This window comes from Delphinapterus leucas, chromosome 1 (assembly GCF_059928025.1).
Source record: "Delphinapterus leucas isolate spDelLeu-1000000601 "Yukka" chromosome 1, BTC_Dleu_Yukka2, whole genome shotgun sequence".
Taxonomy (NCBI): domain Eukaryota; kingdom Metazoa; phylum Chordata; class Mammalia; order Artiodactyla; family Monodontidae; genus Delphinapterus; species Delphinapterus leucas.
In genome coordinates, this window is record NC_143129.1 from 137,458,847 (window position 1) to 137,469,314 (window position 10,468).

At 43.6% G+C, this 10,468-nt stretch overlaps 1 pseudogene; it reads right to left on the bottom strand.

Annotated features, from left to right (window-relative positions):
* LOC111171025 (phosphatidylinositol N-acetylglucosaminyltransferase subunit P pseudogene) lies at window positions 1-1,558 on the bottom strand (annotated as a pseudogene).
* Between the last annotated feature and the right edge of the window lie 8,910 nt (window positions 1,559-10,468).

The following is a 10,468-nucleotide window of genomic DNA, read 5'->3' on the forward strand; positions in this document are numbered from 1 at the left end:
TCAGTTTTTGTTGTAAAGTTCCTCGGCTGTAGGAAAGAACATATGGTTCACTCCATCGATAGGAATTAGATCTTAATGCTGAGACGGCTTCTTGGTATTTCTTCTGTGATTGTATGAATGGAGTTGAGTGGCGAGGTACTCATCATGTTAATCTAAAAAAGAGCACACAGCCAATTGTTATAGTTATAAAGACAGGTAATGTCTTTATAGTTATAATAGACAGGTAAGGCATCTGCCCAGTATTTTTGAGGCCGAAAGTTTAAGCCTAAGAAGTTTAGCCGGCATTCAGGAATAAAAGCCTACACGAGATATAGTATGATGCCAAATTGGAGGGTTAAAAAAAGAACAGAGCATTTATGAATTGCTCTTCCCAGCAACAGCCATGGTGAAGTTTCTACCATTTTCCCCGTGGCTTTGCACATTCTCAGTGTTGTGTCTGTGCAAGAGGGTGAGAGAGGAAAAACCCGAGGGAAAGACCATGGAGCCACAGACCCCCACCCACATGCTGTGGCTCCCGAAGAGTTTTAAGAGACTTGGTTTCCAGGGTCTCAGCTTCCATGTGTATCTAAAGCTGATCTCCTTGAGAAGGTGGCTGAGGTATGACCTTCCCCTCTCTCTTTCTCAATCTTTCTTTTCTGTCTTTGCAAAATGATTACTAGATTCATTATGGCGGCATTTCTGCCTGGCATAAAAATCTGGTTGAGGGTGCCGGCTTCTAAGTAGAAATCCGTAAGTCCAACCTGGAGGCTTCCATGAGAAATATTGAAAGGGGAGGTACTTCATCTCATCCAGGCAACAAGCCTCTCCATCCAACCATCGATCCATCCACCCACTCATCCATCCATTCCTTTCATCTATCCACCCACCCTTCCCTCCGTCTCTCCCTCCCTCCCTCCGACACACCCTGTCTCTACTGGACTGAGAATCAGAAGTGAGATACATGTCTCCAGGATATACGTTAACACCATTATTTGAACTGAAATGTGAACTCCAATGTTTCCTGATAGAAATTATGATTTGTCTCATGGGACTGGCTTTGCCAGTTAGGTTGTAAGGAGAACACTTTCCATAAACTGGAAGAACTAAATCTGTTTTTGACAAAAAATACACCTAAGGTATGTTCAGAATACAAAAACACTAGAAAATATAACTTTTTTTTTTTTGCGGTACACGGGCCTCTCACTGCTGTGGCCTCTCCCATTGCGGAGCACAGGCTCCGGACGCGCAGGCCCAGCGGGCATGGCTCACGGGCCCAGCCGCTCCGCGGCATGTGAGATCCCCCCTGACCGGGGCACAAACCCATGTCCCCTGCATCGGCAGGCGGACCCTCAACCACTGTGCCACCAGGGATGCCCAAAAATATAACCTTTGAAACTATCAATATTTAAATTTATGATTGAAAAATTTTAGGTGTCAACCTAAAAATGTGTTTTGTGAGGAATATGAGCAAAAAGTCCTAGAAAACCACTGCCCCTTAAGCCCCTACCTGGTCCAGAATGATCCTAGGGAATCACTTTGGAAGTAGAGGATGAGCTTCCCAAGGGGTTTGAGCAAACAGGCTGAGCCTGGCACTGGGCTTCTTGTCTGGCACTGGTTCATCTTTGAGTCTGACCAGCTCTTCAGCCTTGTCTGGACTGTCAGAAATGAAGATTTTGTCTGGTTCCAGCTTGATTATCAAGTTGACACCCCTGGCACCTGCCAGGACACCCTAGACCTGAAAAGGAGAGTCATTTATGGACTTGCAGCACCAGAATGTTGAAGAAACCCAGCTTGGAGCTGGAGTTAAGACTTATTCTTCCTGGGATGCCCTTCCTCACCCTAATTCTACTCACTTTGCTAGGTTAATCAACTCATTTGTCAAACATTTAGTGTGTACATACTATGTGCCAAGCACTGTTCTTTCTAAGTTCTGCTTTGATGACCCTCTGCTTCTCTAAGAGGAAGCCTTGCTTGACGCTCTAGCCTGAATTAGGAACTCTTCTGAGTCCCAGAGTCCTGGGACTTCTGCTCTTAAGGCCCTCATCCCTCCAGATTCAGGCTGTTGGGTTGACACCACCACTTTACCAGCTGTGTGACCTAGAGTAAGTTAGCAAACTCCTCTGTGCTTGCATTTCTAAAATTTATAAAGTGTGCAAAATAGTATCTACCTCATGGTGTTGGGAGAACTTGAGATCATTCAGTTGAAGTGCCTTTCACAATGCTTAGAATTCAGTAATACATGCATATTGCAACAAGTTTGTTAAATATGTGAAAGTGTAAAGAATCAAAGAGACCTCCAACATTTGATGCACAATCTTTCAGATTTTTTTCTAGGATTTATGTACTTACATAAAATATGAACCTCTTACAGCAGTGAACTTTCATTCTTTAGGGATTTTGATGAGATGTGAGTTAAAAATAAAAACAGTTGGGGAAGAATCATGTATTATTCAAGCTTTCCAGCCGAGAAGATGAAATCTCATCAGGCAAGTTTCTTAACCTCTTTGTACCTCCATTTCCTGCAGAACGAGTGCTACCTACCTCATAGATTGTTGATTAAATGGAGTAAAATATGAAAAAATGCTTAGAATAGTGCTATGGTAAGACTCCTATAAAAGTTTGCTCTTAATATTGTTATTATCATTTGTTTAAACTTTTGGCATTTTTTTTTCTCTCAAATAGGTCTTACACATTTTCTTTTTCCTTTTTTTTTTTTCTTCCTTTGGTTAATATTATTCCTGGGTAATAATTATTTTCACCACCAATGTGAATGATATTTTCCCCCCAGTCTATGGCTGGTATGGAGGAAAGCAGTAGCTGATAGCCTATGGCTAGTAGCTCATAGTCTAGCATCTCCTGGGAAAGACAGATCTTGTAAACAGATTAATTTTAACATAACATGTTATTGAAAAGGTAAAGGCAAGCATGGGTTCTAGGAATGACAGAGAAGGCTGTCAGCCACACTTGCAGGGAAGGTCTGGGCAAGGTTTCTTGGAAGCTGTCACAGGGAGCTGGGTGTTGAAAGACAAGGCATTTTGCACCTGTAGTTGGTGCCCCCATCACTACTTCAGTGGAGGTGCCAAGGTGGTGGGCTCTCCCGCTGATGCTGGGACTCAAAGTGGAGGCAAAAGAAGAGAAGAGGCTGGGGAGTCTGTTGCATCCATCTCTACCTGCCCTGGAATTAGAGACCCTCTCCCTTTGCTTTTCACTCCTGTTGTTCCTAAATTCCACAGAGGCCCACCTTAACTTAACCCAACCTGACTTTGCAGCCAAGATAAAACAAGGGGTTGGGTAGAGCTTTCCTTTGGGGTGTAATACTATTCTAGCCCAGAGGACATATCCTAACCTACTCATCCTTCTCTAGAAGACAGTGGTTTCTATGAAGAAAGGATGCCTAATCCCATCCCATAGTAAAGATTCTAGTTTCTCATTTCAGGGTGAGGACACTCTCCCGGATTTACTTAATGAGATCAAGCAATTTCTTTTGAACAAGATTTCATTCTGATGACATGGATCAGGTAAATGGAAAACCTGCACCATCTTCTGGCCATGTGTTTGAGTAGCTTTCTTGAGACATTGTTCTTGTAAAAACATTTTTATTGAAGTATAGTTGATGTACAATATTCTGTAAGTTACAAGCATACAGTATAGTGATTCACAATTTTAAAGGTTATACTCCATTTATAATTCTTTAATATTAAACACAGGTTTTTCTCCTCTTCCCTAGTTGCTAAATCTGAAGTTTTGCCAACGTTAGCATGTATTCAATGAAGACTCACCTGAGCAGTTAGGTGAAAACACAGATTCTGATACCTAAGTGTGCACCTGCCTGCACCAGGATTCTGATGTAAACTGTTCATGGCCCACACTCTTGAGAAACAGTAAAAATAATGGGATGAATGCCAAAATATAAAATGGATAATGGGTTTTTAAAATTATTTTATGATTTAAAAAGAAATCACTTTTTGGGAATTCCCGGGAAATGCAGTGGCTAGGACTCAGCGCTTTCACTGCTGTGGGCCTGGGACTGGTCCCTGGTCGGGGAACTAAGATCCCACAAGCTACAAGGCATGGCCAAAAAAAAAAAGAAACCACGTTTCCATTAAAGTGTAAAAGTTTGGAAAGTACAGAAATATTAGAGATGAAAATTAAAATCATATATAATCCCATGTAAAGCACCATTTTATAATCGACTTTTTGTGCCTTTCAATTTTGTGTCTCCAACAAAAATTTCTTTGAAAATATGGTTTGAACTAGCTGCATCATTTTCGACTGGGTGTCTCTGTGCCATGTCATGTTTAACTGTTCCCACATCGGTTATGGAAGACCTTTAGGCTGTTTACACTATGATAAATCATAGTATGGCATTGGTATGACCATTCATTTACATTAATCTTTGTGTACAACTTTGATTATTTCTTTCGGGTATACTAGGAATGACTGTGGTACAGATTGATTCTTGATAATATTGCCAGCTCATTGTTTCCTGACTTAATATGTTAGGTAGAATGTCCAAAGCATGGATTGCAGAGATGAAAGAAGTCAGTTCCTCTACAAACATAATGGCCTCTAAGTAGAGTCATAAAGCCTCTCCTTCCAAATGGTTTCCGGATTTTGCAACCCAAGAGATATTTCCTCTCCAGGTATATGTTTTACTTCTTTTCTTTGTTTTCCATTTTCCTTTTCCCCAAGCTAAAGAAAATCTTCAATTTCAATGATTTGTTATTCATTATTAGCCTTTTTTTTTTTTTTTTTTTGCGGTGTGCGGGCCTCCCACTGCTGTGGCCTCTCCCGCTGCGGAGAATAGGCTCCGGACGCGCAGGCTCAGCGGCCATGGCTCACGGGCCCAGCCACTCCACGGCATGTGGGATCCTCCCGGACCGGGGCACGAAACCGTGTCCCCTGCATCGGCAGGCGGACTCCCAACCACTGCGCCACCAGGGAAGCCCATTATTAGCCTAATTTTAATGAAGAGATACAATAATAGGAGAGTGTGGTGAGAAAAAGAAATAATACACATTTTCATAATTGAATGTTATGTAATATACCAAGTTAAGTTCAACGTTATTGAGTGTTGACTTGACCAGGCACTGTGTTAAGACCTCATGAGTGTGAAGTAAGCAACGATCTAATTCATGACCTAGAGAGTGACATAGGTATGAAAATAATTACAAAAAGGAGTGATGCATGCACTAATAAAGCAATGCACAAGATACAGTTATAGTAATAATAGTTAATTTTACTATGTGCCAAGCACTGCTGTTTTTATATCTATGTCAATTCATTTAATCATCCTATGTTATGTTAGCCTTTAAAGTAGGTATTATTCTTATCATCATCTTCCCTACTTTACAGATGGGGATACTAAGGCAGAGTAACTTGCCCAAAGTTCGAAGAGCCAGCATTTGAATCTAGGTGATCGTGCTCCAAAGTCCATGCATGTAACCGCTAAACAATAACGTCTATCTGTAATAGCAAGGAGGGAAGGGTTATAACTCTGGAGGATCAAGAACAATTAAAAAAATTAATACTTTCAACCAATGTTAATTGAGCAACTACTACATGTCAAGCAATGTGCAAAGAGCTGGATGGACATACAATGCTGAAAAAGATAGTCATGGTCCCTGTCTTCTTGAAGCTTGTGCCAATATAAAGAAAGACACACAACATAAGAGTTGCGAGGTTCAGTTTTATTCTGGGACCTTACTGAGGACTATAGCCTGAGAAAAGTTCCTCAAATAGCTCTGAGGAACTGCTCCAAAGAGAAAGGGGAAGAGGCCAGTATAAATAAGATTTTGGCTGGGGAACATGTGCAGTCAACCATACGTCTCAACAAAAGGTTACTGCCAGTCATGAGGGACAGCATCTTAGTTAATGATTTTAGTGCTTTTGTATGTTTGGGAAGATGCAAGAGTTCATAAAAATTTTATAAAAATATTAAAATATATATATCTAATTTTCTAAGGGTTTATTTCCAAAGCACAGAGTGCCACATCCTGTTCTTCGTCCTGAATTCCTCTCAGGGTGCACTGTTGGTCAGTGACTGCAGTGGCTAATGATTTGATGATCCTTGTAGAACTGGAGAGTGGGCAACATTCTTTGTTTTACACTTGCAATTTAGAGGGGCAGCCATAGAGTAAACAAACAAAAACACCAATGAATACACAATTGCTTACGTGTCATGAAGGCAAAGCACCAAGTAATAATACAAAAATACTAACACCAGGATGAGCAGGGGGTACTCGGTTATGGTGGTGTCATGAATGACCTCTCTGAGGAAACACAAAGTCTGGGGCTGAAGGAAGAAGAGGAGTTAGGCACAAAAGTGGGAAGAGGGCTTCCCTGGTGGTGCAGTGGTTGGGAGTCTGCCTGCTGGTGCAGGGGACACGGGTTCGAGCCCTGGTCTGGGAAGATCCTGCATGCTACGGGGCAACTGGACCCGTGAGCCATGGCTGCTGAGCCTGCGCGTCCGGAGCCTGTGCTCCGCAACAAGAGAGGCCGCGATAGTGAGAGGCCCTAGCACCGCGATGAAGAGTGGCCCCCGGGCTTCCCTGGTGGCGCAGTGGTTGAGAGTCCGCCTGCCGATGCAGGAGACACAGTTTCGTGTCCCGGTCCGGGAAGACCCCACATGCCGCAGAGCGGCTGGGCCCGTGAGCCATGGCCACTGAGCCTGCGCATCCGGAGCCTGTGCTCCGCAGCGGGAGAGACCACAGCAATGAGAGGCCCGCGTACCGCAAAGAAAAAAAAAAAATCCCTCTTGTATAAAAAGGAAAGACGTCAAAGTTGGGTGAGCCTCACATTGATAGCTCAAAAGCTTGAGTTCTCAATTGTCTCAGATACCAATTTGCTTGTTGCCCCGTGGGTGAGTCATGGAACCTCCCCGGGCTCCAGTTTCATCACCTCTAAAAAAGGAAATCATCATACAACCTACCTCCTGGGGGTGCTGAGCAAGGAACAGTTGATGGAAGTTTTGGAATCCAATTTGTAATCCATAAAGACTGTCTGCTGAAATGGCACAGCAAACTTCAGTACAACTTTGTGATTCATGAGAGAGGCTCTAAGTCCCAGAGAAGGACAGTGATGTGTGATGGTGTTGCTCAGAGAGAATGCGCAAATAATGATCTAAAATGCTTTAAATGGGTTTATTTTGACCTCACAGCACATTTTAAGAGCAGAACCCCACATTAATAAATGTTCTAGCCGCGTGCTTCTCAAACTTTGATGTGCATACAAATCACCTGGAGAGCTTGTTGGAACACAGTCAGTCTGCGAGGGAAGGGGGCTGGAGAGTCTACATTTCTAACCAGTTCCCAGGGGATGCTGACGCTGCAGGGCCACACCACACGTGCAGTAGCAAGACTCTGGCCCATCCTGACCATTTATATATTAAAATGCCGCCTCTTGATATTCTGTCTCAAAGTTTCTTTGCATTTCTCTGCTCTCAGCTCTGGTGAATTTGCAATCATTGCAAATTATTTTCTATTATGGCTCTGCAGAGAGCACTAAGGGGGTCCATGTCCTGTGTTGCCAGTTTAGGGTCTATCTCTGCATCTCATGTTAGGGTGGCAAATTTTATTTGGTCATATTTCTTATAATTATCTCATTCGAGTCCAGCTATTAAAAACTGCTTATTGACCAGAGAAGGCAGACTGGTTTTCCTAGAGTTTGAAGCCACTGAGTCATTATCAGAAAGACTTTTCCAGCCTTTCTGAGATTTTAAATGTTTCTTTTCATGTTGAGTTTGGAACGTGAATACATGATCTCATCACTTAACCATTCCATTCCATTGGAATGTCTGAGCCCAGAGCATGGTGAGATGAGCAAGCACAGCCTGCCTCCCTGTCATTGTCACTGCTCTAGAATTCATTCCACAAAAATCTGCTGAAACCGGCCCGGTGCCTGACACTGTTCCCAGCACTGGCTTTTGGAAAGCAGCTGTGGTCCCCTCTAGAAAACCAGTGTCTAAGGTTACCATGATCCCGATCCCAGGCTTTCCAGGACTTTAAGCCAAGGTTCCACTGATTAATACATTTATCAAGTGTCTGACAGCACAGCCTCCAAGCAACATAAGTCAGGCTCACTGGAGACAGGAATTAAGTTCAGGCCTGGGGAGAGACCCACAGATATTTTAGCTTCCCTCACTGCCTGCATGGGAGTTTGCAATCAGCTTTAGGAAGACAGGACACACTTTCTAACAGTAAAGAATAAGACCAGATAACACAGTTCATTCCACAGATATTTCTGGAGTACCCACTGTGTGCAGGTGCTGGGCTTGAATTAGAAACATCACAGTGACACAGTTCAGACAGCCACTTCATCTACTTGCGGAAACAGAATGGTAAGAAGGAAGCCTAGAATACTACAGGCGTACCAACAAAGTGCACCAGAGATGGTCTTAGGAAGTCAAGGGAGGCTACTAGAGAAAGAGGGGTCTAACTGAAAATGTAAGGGGACTTCTCTGGTGGCCCAGTGGTTAAGAATCCGCCTGCCAATGCAAGGGACATGGTTCGGTCCCTCGTCCGGGAAGATCCCACACGCTGCAGAGCAACTAAGCCTGTGCACCACAACTACTGAGCCTGTGGTCTAGAGCCCACAAGCCACAGCTACTGAAGCCCACGCACCTAGAGCCCGTGCTCCACAACAAGAGAAGCCACCGCAATGAGAAACTTGCGCACTGCAAGTAGGAGTGACCCCCGCTCGCCGCAACTAGAGAAAGCCCGCGCATAGCAACGAAGACCCAACACAGGCAAAAAATAAATAAATAAACTAAATTTATAAACAAAAAAAAGAAAATGTAAAGATTAGTGGATGTTAGCCAGAAAAGGAAGAATACTGAGAGGTGAGGAGAAAACAGAGTGTGTCAGGCAGAGAGAACAGTGTTGCAAAGGCTGAAAGATTTGAGAGCCGGCATTTGGGGGCCTTCATTCAATTAGACAGAACTGGCATGTAGAGTTTGAGAGAGATGCTGTTTGGGTTTGGAAGAGATGAGACTGAAATTATATGGGGACCAGATCATAAAGGGCCCTAAAGCTGTGACAAGTCTTTGCTCTAAAGGCAATGAAAAGCTATTGATTTATGGTTGAAAAATTCATTTAACTAACTTTCATTTAACACAGATTTGTCAGGGACTTACTCCTTTCCAAGTACTGTGTTTGGGGATGGGGACATGCTGGTAGTCAAGTTAGGCACAGAGCACACAGTTTAGCAGGGAAGAAAGACAAACAATTCCTTCTGGTCCAGAATGATGCATGTTGCAACTAGGAAAGTACAAGGTGTGATGGAGACACATAGGTGGGACCCTCAGTCTAGTTGGAAGGTGGGGAGGGAGTCGAGGAAGGCTTCCCAAGGAATGTTTAAGCTATCTGAAGGATGACTAGGCATTAGCCAGGCAAAGAGGAGCTGAGGAAGCATGCATAAAGCCTCAAGACAAGGGAGAACACTGACTTGGAGCATTAGAAGAACTCCAGTGTTCCTGGAATAGAAAAAAGGAAGGATGGCAAGATGAGACCAGAGAGAAATCCACTGTAACAAGACTTGAAGGAAATAGGAATATAGTAAGCGATGCTCAGATTTACATTTCAGAAATAACACTAGAGTTTTGGGGGGCATGAGTGACATTTATTCAACTAACATCTGTGGACTATTCTGGGTCCTAGGCTCCAGAGTTCATGGTTTGGTAGAGGAGACAGACATAGGCTGACAGCAGCTATGCGATAGGATGAATAATGGAAGTCTGAGTCGTGCTGAAGAGACTGACTTGGCCAGAGGGAGTCAGGGAAGCCTTCAGAGGAGGTGGCTTTTGAGCTAAGCCAGCGGGATGCATAGGAGTTTGCCCAGACATTCTAGATAGAACAGCAGGTGTAAAGATGTGGAGTGTGAAAGAGCACGGCCTGTTCTTTCAGAGTCATTTCACGATGACTTGGGTTTAGGATGCACAGGGGAATGACTGGAGAGGAGATTTGAGAAGAAGGTCGGCAGACACATCTCACTTGTTGACATGTATGTTGACATTAGGGATTTGAACTTGAGCCTGTAACTTGAGGGGAAATCACAGAGTCCTTGGACACTCTGAAGCTCTCTTTGGGAAAATGCACATATGTGCCAAATATGCATGTAATTTCAGGGATTCAGAAATCTGCAGTTAAAATCTCACTGCTCTGGGCAGTGGGGAGCCACTGAAGAATTTCTAAACTGTGGAGCCACATGATCAGATTTGCACTTTAAAATGATCACAGGGGGAGGGTGGAAAGAGACTGGAGGCAAAAAGGTGTGCTAAAAGTTCTAATAATACACCAGGTATAAATCTGTAAGGGCCGTTCGTCCTGGTGTCAGTGGGGATAAAGAATAGGGCCTTATGGGAAAGGCATCAGGAGTGGGCATGGGCCAGGATGTGATGACAAACTGGATGGTGGAGAAGGGTCTAAAATGAGTGACAGGAAAATGATGGTGTCGCTTTCCCTAATATCTGTTCTTCCCATCCTCCTTAGTA